Source organism: Protopterus annectens, chromosome 6.part0 (assembly GCF_019279795.1).
Source record: "Protopterus annectens isolate FY-2018-M chromosome 6.part0, PAN1.0, whole genome shotgun sequence".
In the NCBI taxonomy this organism is placed as follows: Eukaryota; Metazoa; Chordata; order Ceratodontiformes; family Protopteridae; genus Protopterus; species Protopterus annectens.
In genome coordinates, this window is record NC_056737.1 from 302,126,965 (window position 1) to 302,143,898 (window position 16,934).

A 16,934-nucleotide genomic window follows, 5' to 3' on the forward strand; every position below is an offset into this window, starting at 1 on the left:
GAATCCTGTTCCAAAGCATGGGGAGTCTCTGAGATAGGAATCTATCCCTCCAGCACGTCCTATTTATCATTTTGGTGAGGTTTATATCTCTAGAGCGTGTGGCTCTCCAGGATTTTTTTTTTTTTTAGGTGGAGCATGTCCATCAATTCAGGGTTGGACATGGCCTTGTATGTCAGGCAGAGATCACCTCTGAGTAGGCGGTATGCAACCGAGTACAGCTGGAGTTTCTTGAGTCGGGCTTTATAGGGCATCTGTATGAGGCCAGTAATCCTCTTGGTGAGGTACTTCTGTGGTCTTTCCAGCTGTAGCAGGTGTCTTGTAAGGTACATCCCAAATGGGGTGTTGTATTCTATGATGGGTCTAATGAGTGATGAGTAGAGAGGCACAATAACCTCTTTTGTTCTAGATGTGAACCCCATTGTGATTAGGTGGGTCACATAGAAGGATTTTCTAACCACCTTGGCAATATGATTATCAAAGGAGAGATTACTATCCCTTATTACATTTTCTGTATTTAGGGGACTACCACCTTTGTGGTAGTTCATGGGTACTTTGTTTTTTCCAAAGGAGATGACTATGCACATTTTGGCATTTAGCTTGAGGCCATGATTTTGACACCTGGTATCTGTCTCAGTGAGACCCTTCTGGAGGGTGTCTGTATCAGCCGGAGAATCAGTTATGGCCCTAGTTTGCAGTCATCTGCGAACTTGGTCAGCCATAGTCCTCCTGTGCTTGCCTGTACCTCTGAGAAGTATATACCAAACAGGAGGGGTTCCAGGACTGAGCCCTGGGGGATGCCACTTGTAACCGGTTTAGAGTTGGACCTAGAGCCTGCAACTCTCACCATGTGGGTTCTATCTGTGAGCCAATTGGCAACCCATCTCATGACGTAGGGGTTTATGTTCAGGCTGGTGAGCTTGTCTATAATAACAGAATGGGGAATGGTGTCAAAAGCCTTTGCGAGGTCTAGGTAGGCTGTGTGGACCTCCTTTCCCTCATCTAATGCCTTGGTAACTGTCTCAAAGAAGTCCACCAGGCTTAGGAGGCATGACCTGCCCTTAACAAAGCCAAACTGGGTAGGTCCAAGGTTTGGAGGTTCCCAATGTCTCTGTTAATGAGTTCCAGGATGATGTGCTCCATAGCCTTACAGACCAGGCTAGTCAGGCTTATAGGGAAATAGTTCCCAGGGTCCGCTGGGGCTCCACCTTTGTGGAGAGGATAACTGTTGCTGTGCACCACTCTGTGGGTACGTAGCCTGTAGACAGGCTGAGTTTGAACAGTGTGTTAAGGTGGGGGGTTAATTAATTTTGGAGCTCTTGTAAGACACAGCCTGGGACACTGTCTGGTCCTATTGAAGCTGTGTTTGTGGCTTTGGCTATGGCTGTTTTAACCTGTGTGACAGTGACTGATGGGGCCCTACATTCTTCTGGTATGGTTATGGGCCCTTTAGGGGGTGAGAGGAGGGTGAAGTCTGCACTAAACTTTTCTGCCAGAATGTTGGCAATATCAGTCGGTTCAGTGTATTTTGTGCCATTCTGCACTAACTCAGACAAGATCTGAGAGTTTCCACTTAGGTTCTTGACATAGCTAAAGAACGGTTTGTGGTTATCTTTGGAGTCCTTGGCAATTTTTCTTTCGAAGCTAGCCTTGGATAATTTAATGAGGGATCATAGTTTCTTGCTGATACTGATCAGGGATGTCTTTCCTTCTTGGGATTTTACTCTTTTCTGTACTGGTTTCCTCCTTATTGTATAGCTTGTTTATGGCAGGGTCCACCACACTGGCTTCCTTTTCTTGGAGGAGTGAATCTTGGTTTTACTTGGGATAGCACGATCCATGCATTCCTCCAGATGCTCATAGAGTGCCTTTGTAAAGGTCTCAGCAGCTTGGACAGCATTGTCCTTTAGTATGAGGGCTGTGAACCTTTCCACCTCGGTCTTAAGTAACGTGAAGTTTGCTTTTGAAAAGTTTTTCACAGTGGTTTCCTTGATTGGGGGTGGGGGCGGAATGTGGATATCCAGAGTGATTAGTCTATGGTCTGATCTAACCAGCAAGGGCTTGACCTCCGGTGTGGAACACCGGTCGCCCATGTTGGTGATGACTATGTCCAATATGTTGTTCCCTCTGGTGGAGGTGTTGACCAGTTGATCCAGGGTGTTTGAGTTTATAAATTCTAGAAAGCTTTGGGCAAGGGAGTTAGTACTTGAGTAGTTCACCCAGTTTATGTTTGGGTAATTGAAATTACCCAGTATTAGGGTGTTTGGTAGGACCTTCATATTTCCCAGTGACTCCAGAAATGCAGAATGGGGGTTCTGGGTCATGGTGGGTGATCTGTAGCAAGCTACAATTTGGATTGCAGTTTTGCCCATTGTTAGTTGCACATGGATGATCTCTGATGCATTGTGCTGCACCACTAACCTGGAGGTGTGGGTATCCTTGATGAATATTGATACACCCTAGCCTTTTGTGTTTCAGTCCTGGTTCTGTGGCCAAAAGGTATGGTATGATTATAGCCTGGTAGTGCAGCGGTGCTCTCAGGAGCCTTAAACCAGGTTTCTGTTACTGCACAGATGTCAATGTTCTCCATACTGAGGAGTGCCTCGAGTGCATGCATTCTGAGGTTTAGACTTCTGGCATTGAGTAGTATTACCCTCAGTTTGTGCTATTTATGGTGGTGGGTTTGTCTTTTGAGCCTTGCCTAAAAAAGGCACTATGGGGGCGGCAAGAGCCTTGGCCAGTATTCGAAAGCCTAAGGGTGACAGGTGCAAGCCATCTCTTGCAAAGCAACGTGGCTTGTAGAGCATGCCATCCCAGGTGGACAAATACTGGATTCCCTTTGAATGACACTAGAAACATAGCCAATTGTTGAAATTCATCATTTTTTCTTTATACTGTGGCATCATTCTTGGTGAGGCCAGGATGCTACTCAGGGTCAGGGTCATACTGGCCTAGGCTACATGATCAGAGAGCTCTTCCATGTCTCTTTTCATGTAGTCCAGGGAGGTATGTCTCAGGTCATTCACACCAACATGGACAATGACAGAGTCGTATTTGTTCTTGTTCTGGAGTGACCTGAGTGGTTGTGTTATGTGGCGGATCCTGGCACCCGACAGGCAGCTAACTGTAACCTTCCCCTTGTTCAGCCTAGTTAGCGGGACATCAGTGTGCCTGACTATAGAGTCGCCTATTACTAGCGTGTTGGGTATGTTATTTTGCCTTAAGGGCTGTGATTGCATGGCACACTGTTGTTGTTGTATCTTTCGGCTTTCCCCGGTTAGGGGTCGCCACAGTGGAACTCCGGTCTGCTAATGATTGGCAGCAGATATTTACGTACCGAGTTGCCAGCCCTGACGTACAACCTTCAACGAAGTCACGCCCATCCACACACGTCTCCACACAGAAGACGCTTTAGCTGAGAATCGAACGGGACAACGTCTTGCTGTGAGGCGACAACACTACCGCAGCACCACCACACTGATTATGTGAAATATGTGTTTCACGGTTGGTGATGGGGTGTGGAGGTTGATTGGATGTCTGCTTTGGAGGTCTCTGTTGCTTTTGCAGAATTTTATTTAGAGCCTCTGAGTATATTTTCTTGTATTTATGTGTGTTATTTGCCAGTGTTGGTTTATTAGGTCTAAGTGAGACTGGTGGTGTGTTTCAAGTATTACCCTTCTTCTCTTGACTGTCAGTTCCAATCTTGGGTTGAGAGAGCTTTGCCTCCAGTTTGGCTATATAATTGCATCTCTCGCATATATTAGTGTTTGGTGGTAGGAGGAGAGGGTTGTCTGTGTACATGAGGCAGTTGTAACATTGTCTCAAAATGCCCAGATTCACCAGTTGGACTGGTGAGTACACCAGAAACTGCCCTTTAGACATGCCTGAATAGGTAGAGTAAGCTGTTTTTCTGATTGGCTGGTGGGGCCGAATAGAGAGCCTTGTCCTTCTAGACAGTATAGGGGGGGTCTAGTGTTAGGGTTAATTAGTGCTTTCTATGAGTTTTTAGCAAGTGCTTGGCTGTGAAATGAATGGTTTGAGTACTAAAGTTGTAGATTTGACTAGTTCCAAGGGAAAAATTGAACAGTACACTACATGGAGCCGGGAATAGTTTAACCCTAGCTAACCGGTGCTGCCCAGCATGAAAAACTGCGCAAATGTGGTTTTTATAGCAGGGAAGTGAAAGAGATAGAAATTAGCCCAAGATGGCCAATAAACTACTAACTTCTGGGCTGAAACCACTCCTCCAGGGACAGATTGGCTGCTCAAAGTTCCCCTCCCTCACAGGTGAATACAGAAACTTCCTTCTATCCAAGTAAGGTATGGGCAACACAGAAACTTGTAACACAGCCCTGGATTCAGCAATAACCTGAAAACTGGACTATATTAGTTCAGAAAGGCAAGAAACAAGTGTATATATATATATATATATATATATATATATATATATATATATATATATATATATATATATATATATATTCCCCCCCCCCCAGAAAATAAAGCAGATACAATCAAAACAACACTTTAAATGCACAGGAAAGGCTATCGCACTTTAGTGTGTAGCCTAGAATAGTTAAACAGATTATATAAGCACAAAAACGATTTAATTCAAGTGCAGGCAGCAAATAAGTACAATATGTAGCAATAACAAACTTTTTAAATCACAGAAACACTACAAAAATTGGCGTTTTAGGCGGAATTAGATTAAGACAGCAAGAAAAGCAGAAAAATGATACTTAATCACTTCAAAGTCTCTCTGCTGTTGTAGACTCTGCAAGACACCTGGAAGGCACCTGCTGAGTGGAATACAAGTGCAAAAACTGAGCAATGCGGTTTTTATAGCAGTGAAGTGAAAGAGATAGAAATTAGCCCAAGATAGCCAATAAACTACTAACTTCTGGACTGAAACCACTCCTCCAGGGACAGATAGGCTGCTCAAAGCTCCCCTCCCTCACAGGTGAATACAGAAACTTCCTTCTATCCAAGTAAGGTACGGGCAACACAGAAACTTGTAACACAGCCCTGGATTCAGCAATAACCTGAAAACTGGACTATACTAGTTTAGAAAGGCGAGAAACAAGTGTATCTATATATATATATATATATATATATATATATATATATATATATATATATTTTTTTTCCCAGAAAATAGAGCAGATACAATCAAAACAACACTTTAAATGCACAGAAAAGACTATCGCACTTTAGTGTGTAGCCTAGAACAGTTAAACAGATTATATAAGCACAAAAAATACTTAATTCAAGTGCAGGCAGCAAATAAGTACAATATGTAGCAATAACAAACTTTTTAAATCACAGAAACACTACAAAAATCGGTGTTTTAGGCGGCATTAGATTAAGACAGCAAGAAAAGCAGAAAAGTGATACTTAATCACTTCAAAGTGTCTCTGCTGCTGTAGACTCTGCAGGACACCTGGAAGGCACCTGCTGAGTGGAATACAAGCGCAAAAACTGAGCAATGCGGTTTTTATAGCAGTGAAGTGAAAGAGATAGAAATTAGCACAAGATAGCCAATAAACTACTAACTTCTGGGCTGAAATCACTCCTCCTGGGACAGACAGTTTGCTCAAAGCTCCCCTCTCTCACAGGTGAACAGAGAAACTTCCTTCTGTCCAAGTAAGGTATGGGCAACACAGAAACTTGTAACACAGCCCCGGAATCAGCAATAACGTGAAAACTGGACTATACTAGTTCAGAAAGGCGAGAAACAAGTATATATATATATATATATATATATATATATGGGTCTATCTGAGTTCATCGACATGTGAAAATGTCGAAAACGAATTAACCGACACGAGAATGTCGAAAGTCACGTCACCGACGCCAGAAGATCGACGAGGCAGAAGACCGACGGAAGAAGACACCGACGCTGAGAAGCTGCGATGGGGAAAGGATATGTAAGTCTGCGGTAGTGACGGACGATAGGGTCAGTAAGGTAAGTGTGCGATGCTGGTGTTTAGTAGGGGTAGGGGTGGGATAAGTGAGTTAGGGTTAGGCGGGTTAGGTGAGTGTGCGAGTAAGGTAAGTGCGATGTTGGTGTTTTGTAGGGGTAGGGTGGGATAAGTGAGTTAGGGTTAGGGGCGGGTTAGGTGAGTGTGCTAAGGTAAGTGTCGATGTTGGTGTTTTGTAGGGGTAGGGGTGGGATAAGTGAGTTAGGGTTAGCCTTGGGTTAGGTGAGTGTGCGATAGTGACGGACCTTAGGGTAAGGGTTTGGGTCAGGGTTGTGGATAGTTGTGTATGTATGGGTTAGTGTTTGTTTGTAAGGATTTTGGTGTGCTTGTGTTGTGTGTGTGAGTGTTGGATAGGGGATGTGTTTTGTTTGTTGGTATGTTGTGTCGGGTGTATGCGATGTCGTGTTTGTGAACTGTCGATCTTCTGGCGTCGGTTATATGAGTTTCGCTGTTTTGGTGTCGGTTATTTCGTTTTCGGTATTTTAAAATGTCGATGAACTCAGATAGATCCATATATATATATATATATATATATATATATATATATATATATATATTTGTTTTTTTTTTCAGAAAATAGAGCAGATACAATCAAAACAACACTTTAACTGCACAGAAAAGGCTATTGCACTTTAGTGTGTAGCCTAGAACAGTTAAACAGATTATATAAGCACAAAAACGACTTAATTCAAGTGCAGGCAGCAAATAAGTACAATATGCAGCAATAACAAACTTTTTAAATCACAGAAACACTACAAAAATCGGCATTTTAGGCGGAATTTGTTTAAGACAGCAAGAAAAGCAGAAAAATTATACTTAATCACTCCAAAGTCTCTCTGCTGCTGTAGACTCTGTAGGACACCTGGAAGGCACCTTCTGAGCGGAATACAAGCTCAAAAACCGCACAATGCGGTTTTTATAGCAGGGAAGTGAAAGAGATAGAAATTAGCCCAAAATGGCCAATAAACTCCTAACATCTGGGCTGAAACCACTCCTCCAGGGTCAGATAGGCTGCTCAAACTCCCCTCTCTCACAGGTGAACAGGGAAACTTCCTTCTATCCAAGTAAGGTATGTGCAACACAGAAACTTGTAACACAGCCCTGGATTCAGCAGTAACCTGAAAATTGGACTATACTAGTTCAGAAAGGCAAGAAACAAGTATGTATATATATATATATATATATATATATATATATATATATATATATATATATATATATTTGTTTTTTTTTCAGAAAATAGATCAGATACAATCAAAACAACACTTTAAATGCACAGAACAGGCTATCGCACTTTAGTGTGTAGCCTAGAACAGTTAAACAGATTATATAAACACAAAAACGACTTACTTCAAGTGCAGGCAGCAAATAAGTACAATATGTAGCAATAACAAACTTTTTAAATCACAGAAATGCTAAAAAAATTGGTGTTTTAGGCGGAATTAGTTTAAGACAGCAAGAAAAGCAGAAAAATGATACTTAATCACTCCAAAGTCTCTCTTTGGTCTCTCTGCTGCTGTAGACTATGCAGGACACCTGGAAGGCACCTGCTGAGCGTAATACAAGTGCAAAAAATGCGCAAATGCGGTTTTTATAGCAGGGAAGTGAAAGAGATAGAAATTAGCCGAAAATAGTGAAGAAATTACTAACTTCTGGGCTATCCAAGTAAGGAATGGGCAACACAGAAACGTGTAACACAGCCCTGGATTCAGCAATAACCTGAAAACTGGACTATACTAGTTCAGAAAGGCGGGAGACAAGTATTTTTTTTTTCAGAAAATAGAGCAGATACAATCAAAACAACACTTTACCCAATTAACCAATTAAAAAGCTCAAAACTGAGCTCTGTTCCAGCAGTCTCCAATCAGACAAGTTCTAACTGCACACTCCTGCCACTTAGGGTTGCCACCTTTTCAAATGCCCAAAGTGGGACATTTTTGGTACAAATGTCAGATTTTGCAGGGTGAAACATACCCATGGCCAAAACAAAGGACAGAACTTCATTTTTTTACCTAAATAACAGCTTATACTTGTAGTATTTTAGTTGCTTATTCTGTTTCTTATAATATTTATGTGTTTCAGATACAGAATAACTGTTTTATGCAACTATTACATAAAATATAGGAAATAATTTTGTCCTAAAATCTCAGGACATTTGTCATTTTTACAATTTTTTTGCAGAACACAACTGCCCAAAGAAGGACTGTCCCTCGCAAAATGGGACGGGTGGTAACCCTACTGCCACTAGGGTGCAGAGAAACCTTCTCCAAAACAGACGGCCTGGATCAGTGCACAAGTTATATAAACAAAGCTAGATCCAGCAGTCCTGAATCTAGTCTATGCTACAGCAAACAAGGCGTACCAATTTCAGAAAGAAACAGTTCAAATAAGCATGCACAATAAGCCTTTAACCAGGAATTCCCAGCTCAGAAGGGCAGAATCTAGCCTCTCCTCTCACAAGAGTGCAGACCACAAACCTTCTTAATGTAAAATAACTGGCTTGAAGCCCAGGTGCTTATCCCAGAACTAAAACACTTTTAGAATAACAGACACTGAGCCTTCAATCAGCAATTCCTACTTAGAAGGATGTACGCTACCTGTCCTGCCACAACAGTGCAGACCACAAACCTTCTTAATGTAAAACAAGTGGTTTGAAGCCCAAGTGCTTAAACCAAAAGCCTTTGAAAAACAATTACAATTTAATCAGGCTACTAACAAGCAGTAATAAATGCAGCAGAATAAATTAAACTGAGAAACACAAATGCAGTAAAGCAGATGATAATCAGGCAATCTACTATGTTGTCAGGATCCATAAATTAAGTATTCTACATCTGGTATACGTATTACCAGAGATAACCTTATTCTTTATTGCCTACTTGTTTCCAACATATATTGGTTTCCTTTTTCATTCGTCAACCCATCCCCCCCCCATTATCATAGAACCTTTATTTGAAGGAAAATAACACAGTTCGTAATTTGAAACAAAAAAACAGGACGTTCACCAGACAGCATGTAATTATCCCCCCACTTGGAAATAAACCTTTTTTTAAATAAAGTTTGAAATATAATACTTTACTTTTCATTTTTATTAATTACTCATTACAGCTGAGTGACATCTCCAGGCGTTTCTGCAGTTGCCTCCTACTGCGCCTCTAGGTGTCAAACATTGGTTGTTCATATTTGTATTAACAATTCCAAAACCATGCTACATACAAGGTATCAGAAGATTTCATCTTAAAGCATACATGATGGCAAATACAATTGTGTTGATATTTGACCTCTGTCTAATGCAGTTAAAGAGATATTGAATATTAATTATATACTATTTATTTGTAATAATTTTCTTATTTCTCTAAATATCTCAACATTCAGGTAACACAGACTGAACTGCATAATCTCATATGAAAGCTCACAGCTATACGAAGAAAATCATGCTGGCAGTATGTGTCTTGCTTGAATGGTTACTAAGATATCATAGTTGGTTTATGCAGTATTACATATTTATTTATTTGGCTGATAAAATTGTTTAAAGCATCAAATTGAATGAATGCCACTGATGTAAAGATTAATTTATCCTGAATAGTTTGCTATTTATTTGAACTGTAAGGTGATAACTTCATTTTTTAAAGGCCCCTGGGAGTTAAAGGTACACACTCAAAAGAGCTGTACTGGAGGGAATGAGTTAATCAAATATTTTTTCTCTCTCTGTCTGGCAATTATTGTTTTACATGGTTTTAAAGTACCATCCAGAGTGCAATTTGTTCACATTTTAGTTATATCAAACATCTATGTTAGTGTAAACAAATATGCAGTTTAAGTACTGTTTTCCCTCAAGGTTCCCACTGCATTTTTTAAAATAGATTATCTCACTAGTTTGGAAAGCTCTTTCATCTAATTTCTTTGATCCATTATTTTATTTTGGAAAACATAGGGAATCTCTCCACTAAAATGTCCATAATTTGCATTTGGGCATTTGTTGACTGGTTATTTGTCCCATTTTCTACTTCTGCGTCTTGCACTTCTTATCTTTTTGTCAGTTCATCCAGTTCCTGCTGAGGATCTGTGTTGGTTTCTATTCTAAGTGGGTTAAAGACAAAAAATAATGCAGGCTATATTAACTTATTTAATATTTGTTTACCAGGAAAGTCCAACTTGGAACAAAGCCAATTTTCAGCGGAGACCCAGGAAGAAACACTCCAGACACATGAAATGAAAGCTTCATAGGTTCATGGGTGTACACTATGCTAACAACCACAGGGGCCTTTTTAAGTTTAGCCATGCATGCCAAATATATCTGACAAACTCTAGGAACCTTAAGATTATTCTAATGGATATACATAGGTTCTGGCTTGGGTGGCCAAGTATTTACAAGTTGCCGTTGTCTAGTAGGACATGGGTGCCAGAGCAGGGATGAATTTCCCATTCCCCATCCACTGGTTCAAATTACTCTTGAATTGGATTAGGGAAGAACTCATCTTCACGTGGATGGGAAATCATTTTGAGAGAAAGGATAGTCTGAGACACACAGCTGTCCCTCCAACATTTCCCATTTATATCTCAAGCAAGGTTCATAGGTTGGTACTAGGCTATTGGCCCTAGGGCCTATACAAGCCTAGCCATAACAATTCTCTGCCTATTTCTTCCCACAGCATTTACTTCCCTGGACCCCTGTCTAGCAGGGCAACTGACGTGATCCCCGGGGTGAATTTCCTATCTCCCATCCAATCGTCAAGGTTCCTTTTGAAGACGGCCAAAGAGACGCTCTGCTTGACATGTATGGGCAGTCTATTTCAGAGTCTGGGGAGTCTCTGGGTCAGGAACCTATACCTCCAGCATGTTTTGTTCATTGTGATGATAAGGTTTAGATCCTTGGAGCATGTGGCTCTGAGGGATTGGGATTTCTTTAAGTGTAGCATGTCCAAGAACTCTGGGTTTGACAGGGCCTTGTATGTTAAGCAGAGATCGCCTCTGAGTAGACGATATGCAACAGAGTATAGCTGGAGTTTTTTTAGATGGTCAGCATAGGGCATCTGCTTTAGGCCTGTGATTCTTTTAGTGAGGTATTTCTATGGCCTTTCCAGTTGTTGCAGATGCCTTGAGAGGTACATACCAAATGGGGTGTTGTATTCTATAATGGGTCTAATGAGGGATATGTACAGTGGGACAATGACCTCCTTTTTTCTAGATGAAAAGCCCTTAGTGATGAGGTGTGGCACATAGAAGTATTTCCTGATTGTTGTGGCAATGTGGTTATCGAAGGTGAGACCACTGTCCACCTGTGTCCCTAGGTCTCTTATCACACTTTCGGTGTTTATTGTCCTGCCAAATATGTGGTAATTCACGGGTACATGTTTTTCCCCAAAGGGGATAGTTATACATTTCTTAGCATTGAGCTTGAGCCCATGGCTCTGGCACCAAGTATCTGTTTCTGTAAGGCTCTTTTGTAGAATATCCACATCATTTGGGGATTCAGTAATGGCTCCCAGTTTGCAGTCATCTGCAAACTTTGTTAGCCAGAGTCCTTTAATGTTGGCCTGTACTATACAGAAGTAGATGCCAAACAAGAGCGGTCCCAGGACTGAACCCTGAGGTACTCCAGTTGTCACTTGTCTGGAGCTGGATTTGGAGTCGGCTACTTTTACAGTGTGGGTTCTGTCAGTAAGCCAGTTGGCAACCCATCAAGTGATGTAGGGATTAATGCCCAGCTTAGTAAGGTTATCTATGATTCCAGAGTGGGGGAAGGTGTCGAAGGCCTTGGTAAGGTCCAGATAGTCTGTGTGAACTGTCTTACCCTTGTCCACAGCTCTGGAAACTGATTTAAAGAAGTCAATCAGGTTCAGGAGACAAGATTGGCCCTTCAAGAACCCAAATTGGATGGGGTCCAGTGTTTGAAGGTTGCCAATGTCTTTGTTTATAAGTTCCATGATAATACGTTCCATGGCCTTGCAGATCAGGCTCATCAGACTGATGGGGCAGTAGTTCCCAGGATCCAAGGTGGAGCCCCCCTTGTGGAGTGGGATAAATGTAGCTGTGCGCCACTCAGTGGGCACGAAGCCTGAGGTGAGGCTATGATTAAACATAACACTTAGGTGAAGTGCAAGTTAATTTTATAGTTCATGTAGTACACAGCCCGGGATGTCATCTGGTCCCATGGATGCTGTATTCCTAGCTTTGGAGAGTGTGGTTTTTACCTGTGTGGCTGTTTAAGTCCTTGATTTGGTAATTCTGATGCTAATTGCATTGTATATATGCATAAGGTCCATCACAATTGGATCCAGGGTTGCCTTGTATGCCAAGCATAAATCACCCCTCAACAGTCTGTAGGAGACTGAGTACAGGGATATGACTTTGAAGCGATCTGAGTAAATCATGTTGTTTATGCCATGTATCCTTTTTTGAGGAACCTCTGTGGACATTCCAGTTGTTGCCTGGTAAGATGCATACCAAAAAGGGCATTGTGCTTAATGACTGGTATGATGGGGACCATACACAGGGAAGCAATGACTTCCTTGGACCTAGATGCTGTAACTATGTTTATCAGTTGCACAACATAGAATGATTTCCTTACCACTATACACACAATATGGTCGAAGGCCTGGCAACTGTCTATATGCATCCCCAAATCCCTGACTACTGGGTCTACTCTTAGGGTCATGTTACAATGAGGTAGATTCCATGGGTACCTGACTTCCCAAATGATACTATTATGCATTTTTTGGTACTGAGTCTTAGTCTGTGGCTCTGGCATCAGTTATTTATTTGAGTCAGCCCTTCTTAGAGAATATAGGTGTCTTGTGGGATTCTGTGACTGCATCTAGTTTGCAATCATCTGTAAACATGGCCAGCCAGAGACCAGTGACTTTAGCCTTGACTTCAGAGAAGTACATGCTAAAAAGGAGTGAACCCAGCACAGACCCTTGAGGGACTGTAGACCATTTTATCTTCATCCACTGCTTTGGTGACCTTCTCAAAGAAGTTCACCAGGTTGAGTAGGCACAATCTGCCCTTGATGAAACCAGACTGGGTAGGATCCAGTGTCTGAATATTTCCTATGTCATTGTTTATCATTTCCATGATATTCTTTTCCATGGCTTTGCATGTGGGACTAGCCAGATGTATAGGGCTGTAGTTTCTGGGGTCTGTAGATGGCCCACCCTTGTGTTGAGGGATGACCATTGCAGTTGTCCATTCATGTGACATGAAGCCTTTCTGGAAGCTACAGTTAAATAGGGACTCTAGTGGTCCTGATAGGTTGTACTTCATGTTCTTTATGAGGCATCCTGGAATATTATCACAGCCCATCAATGCAGTATTTCTGGCCTTGGAGAGCACATTGAGGACCTGCTTCCTAGTGGTAGTTGAGAGTTTATATTCAGTTGTATTTCCTGTAGGTGGCTTACAGTAGAGAAGGGTAAAATTGGAGCTGAATTTGTAAGCCAGTAGATTTCTCTATCTTCTGGCTCAGTGTAGGTGGTTCCATTTACAGATAGTTCCATGTATTGTTGTGTAGTGACTGTGATGTTCCAGATTTAGCTAAAGAAAGCCTTATAGTTGTCCTTGGTCTGGGAAGCTATTTATACCTCAACTTTGGCTTTGGTAGCCTTGATTTGCCATCTGAGTTGCTTGTTTAGATTAATGAGAGATTTTTTTATCCTGATGGGCACTGTAGTTACTAATTTTTCCATGAATTTCTTCATTTTGTTATACAACCTACTGATGCTGAGATTCTACTAGGATGGCTTATTTTTTAGTTTGTTCTGTGCTTATTTCTGGTTGGTACAGGGGTCTGTACACATCTATTACAGGATCTGCTTGAATAAATCCAATAGGTAGCAGTGCTTTCATTTTGGGGGACTTGAAATTTTGCAAGGTTATCACTTAATACTACGAATATTGTCTTAGTTTAATTTCTAAATGTTCCAGAATTATAAGGGTTCCTGGGTTTTGTTTGTATTTGAAAACAGAAAGCTTTATGGTCCGACTTTATCAGAGAGGACATTATATGGGGGAGGAGGGTGCAGCATTCTCTCATGTTAATGAAGACCTGATCCATTATGTTTGCATCCCTATCTGGTCCAGAGTGTTTGTGTTGACGAAGTTCAAGAAACTCTGGGTCAACAAGTTTTAGATTGTGTATGATTCCCAATTTATAGTAGGGTAGTTAAAGTCACCCATTTGGTATTGGGTTGAATGGTGAGTATCTCCAGGAAGTTTAAGTATGTGTTATGGGTTTCCTGGGTCATAGAGGATGACCTCTAGCTTGCAAGGATGTGGTATGCGACTTTGCCTATGGTAATTTCGATGTGGAGAAGTTCAAGCGTCATACTGTTTTACTAGCCCTAAGTTCTGTTTGTTTTTTGATGTAAATTAAGACACCTCCACCTTTAGTTGCTTGTGCAGTAGCTGGTCTAAATGTGTGGAAGGCACAGTAGTTCTGTACTGCCGGGGTGCTCGCAACGGCTTTAAACCAAGGAATAAAAGCATTTGTCTTACTTCATGTTTATAGTGAAAAGTCATATATTCTTGAGTCTCCAACTTTTTTAAGATTGTTCATTTCTTACACATAATCAAAATGATTTCCTCTTTCAGCTGATATATGTGCAGTTTAATCAATATAGGTCTTGGCTGCGTTCTCAGTCTCAAGTTGGGAATATTTACTCCATGTTCTCTTTCTATTTTAATATCAGCAATAGAAGGACCAGTCCATGTGCTGGGGCATTTTCTCAAAAAGTCTTTGCCATCCTACACTTCCATTTATTCTGTGACTGCTGTCTGTCTGACCTGTTCTTGAGTTCATCTAGTTTCTGCACCATTTCTTCATGTCTTAGTTATTGTTCCCTCATTTTTTCAAAAATCTTAGAGTGCATTTGATTAGTCTTTATAGAGTGGTTGATGTTTTTTTTTTTCCCTTCAGCTGCTATTACCATCTGCTTTTCCCACTTCTGGTTCACATTGCTTTCTGCCCCTTATAAGATTCCGCAGTCATCCTCCCTTTTAACTCACTTTTTCTCTTTGGAGTTGGCTTTATGTTCATCATACACTTCAGCTACCAATTTCTGTTAAACAGTTTCAGAAGTCTAACAGCTTTTTTTACTGTTTTTAACTGTCCTCAGCCCAGAATTCTGTTTTAGCTACTTACACTACCACCATCATATTAGAATTCCCATTTGAATTTTAATATTCTATTCATGGAAATCACAAGTAGAGAGAAAGACAAGATGCACTATTTATGGAGTCCTATGCCTGTGAGAACGCTCCCACTGGAAATACAAGGATTGAGTGGTACAGAGCAGTGACCTTGTAACCCCATATACCTTCCATGGAATATTACAGGGTAGTTGTATATATGCTTTTTTTCAGGTCCACAAAACACATGTAAACAGGATTGGCAAATTGTTGTGATCCCTCCAACATCCAAGAAATGACAAAGATTTGATCCTTTATTCTATGACTGGGACAGAAACCGCATTTTCTTCTTGAATCAAAATCTCACCTATCAAATGGAGTCTTCTTTCCAGTATCCTAGTATAGGCTTTCCCATGAAGGCTCAGCATTGTGACCCTGTATTATTAGGTATTCTTTCCTGTTCCTTTTTTCAAAAATGTGGACATTGAACATAGTTTGCTAATCCAGAGGTTCTTTCCTTGGTTCTCTACAACACTGAAAAAGCATGTTAACCACAACACCTTCAGAACATCTAGCACCTTTTTCAGTTCCAGCTAGATTTGTGTTCACTCCCACAGCGTTGACCCTGTGAGTCTGGCTGCATGTCCTCAGAAAAGAGCATGCCCATTGGATTCAGGAGGTCCTTCTAGGGTTACTTCTGCTGTCCAACAATGTCCCCAGTTGATGTCAGTTTTCCTTCACTGAAAAAAGCCCAGGCAATGTATTGACAACCTCTCCAAAGTGAACAGATGGTTTGTCTGTGCATATCAAGAAGAAATTTTCTTGATGCTGGAAATTATCTGTACCAACCTAAGACCACTGCTTTCTTTGAGGTGAGTCTGAGATTATTATCATGATACAAATTACATACCACACAGTAATAATTCTGTCTGCATTGATATTACTGGCCATACTAACAAATAGCATGCTCTTGCTTTACATTTAGCTGTTCCCAAATGAGAGTTGTGTGCTCTCTTCAACATCTTTTTTCTTAGCTGATACGAAATTATCACTTTGCCTACTTTGAATAAGCCAGTTACACAGTTTCTCTCTTATTTTTTTAATAAAAAATAAGAGTGTATGTTTTGTGTTCTGGCCAAACCTTCATGGCAATATCCTTCAGCATTTTCATTTGTGGATTTTCCTCAGGAGATCTATAAAGATGAAGCTTCTTTTCTGTCATGGATAATTGTAGTGTGATCTAGTTAACTTTCAGATCATCTTTCTGCTTCTGCAAGAATGAATGACAGTGTATCATGCATTTGATCTTTTGGCTTATACCTCAGTTCAGTTATATATTTGCTAATGTAACAGCAACATACCTCTTGGCTGTCCATATGTTCATAGAATGTCCATATTTTTGCCTCATATATTTGGCCTGTTGGTTTCTTGCACATCACTGAGGATTGGAGTCTCTAAATAATGTCATACATTTCAGTTTCAGACTTCATATTCCTTTAGAAAATACATGCTAACAAATCCTGCTACTCTAAAACTATTTAAGTTTATAAGAATACTGTTTAAAATTTGTCCCTATTTTTGGGTCTTTGTCCCACATTATTTTAGACTTTGTGTAGCATTATGAACAGCATGCATTAGAGTAAAATGTGACCCTCATACCAGAGCTCTGTAACTCAATAGTTACTGTTTTGATACAGTTAAAATTATACTTTCTCTGACTATTTAATAAATGCTTCAGTCTTCTGTCATATTCTGCTTTGGTTACACCACAAACCACTAGATCATTAGTAATATTAAATTAATCACATCCTTCATCTATGCAATGCCTGT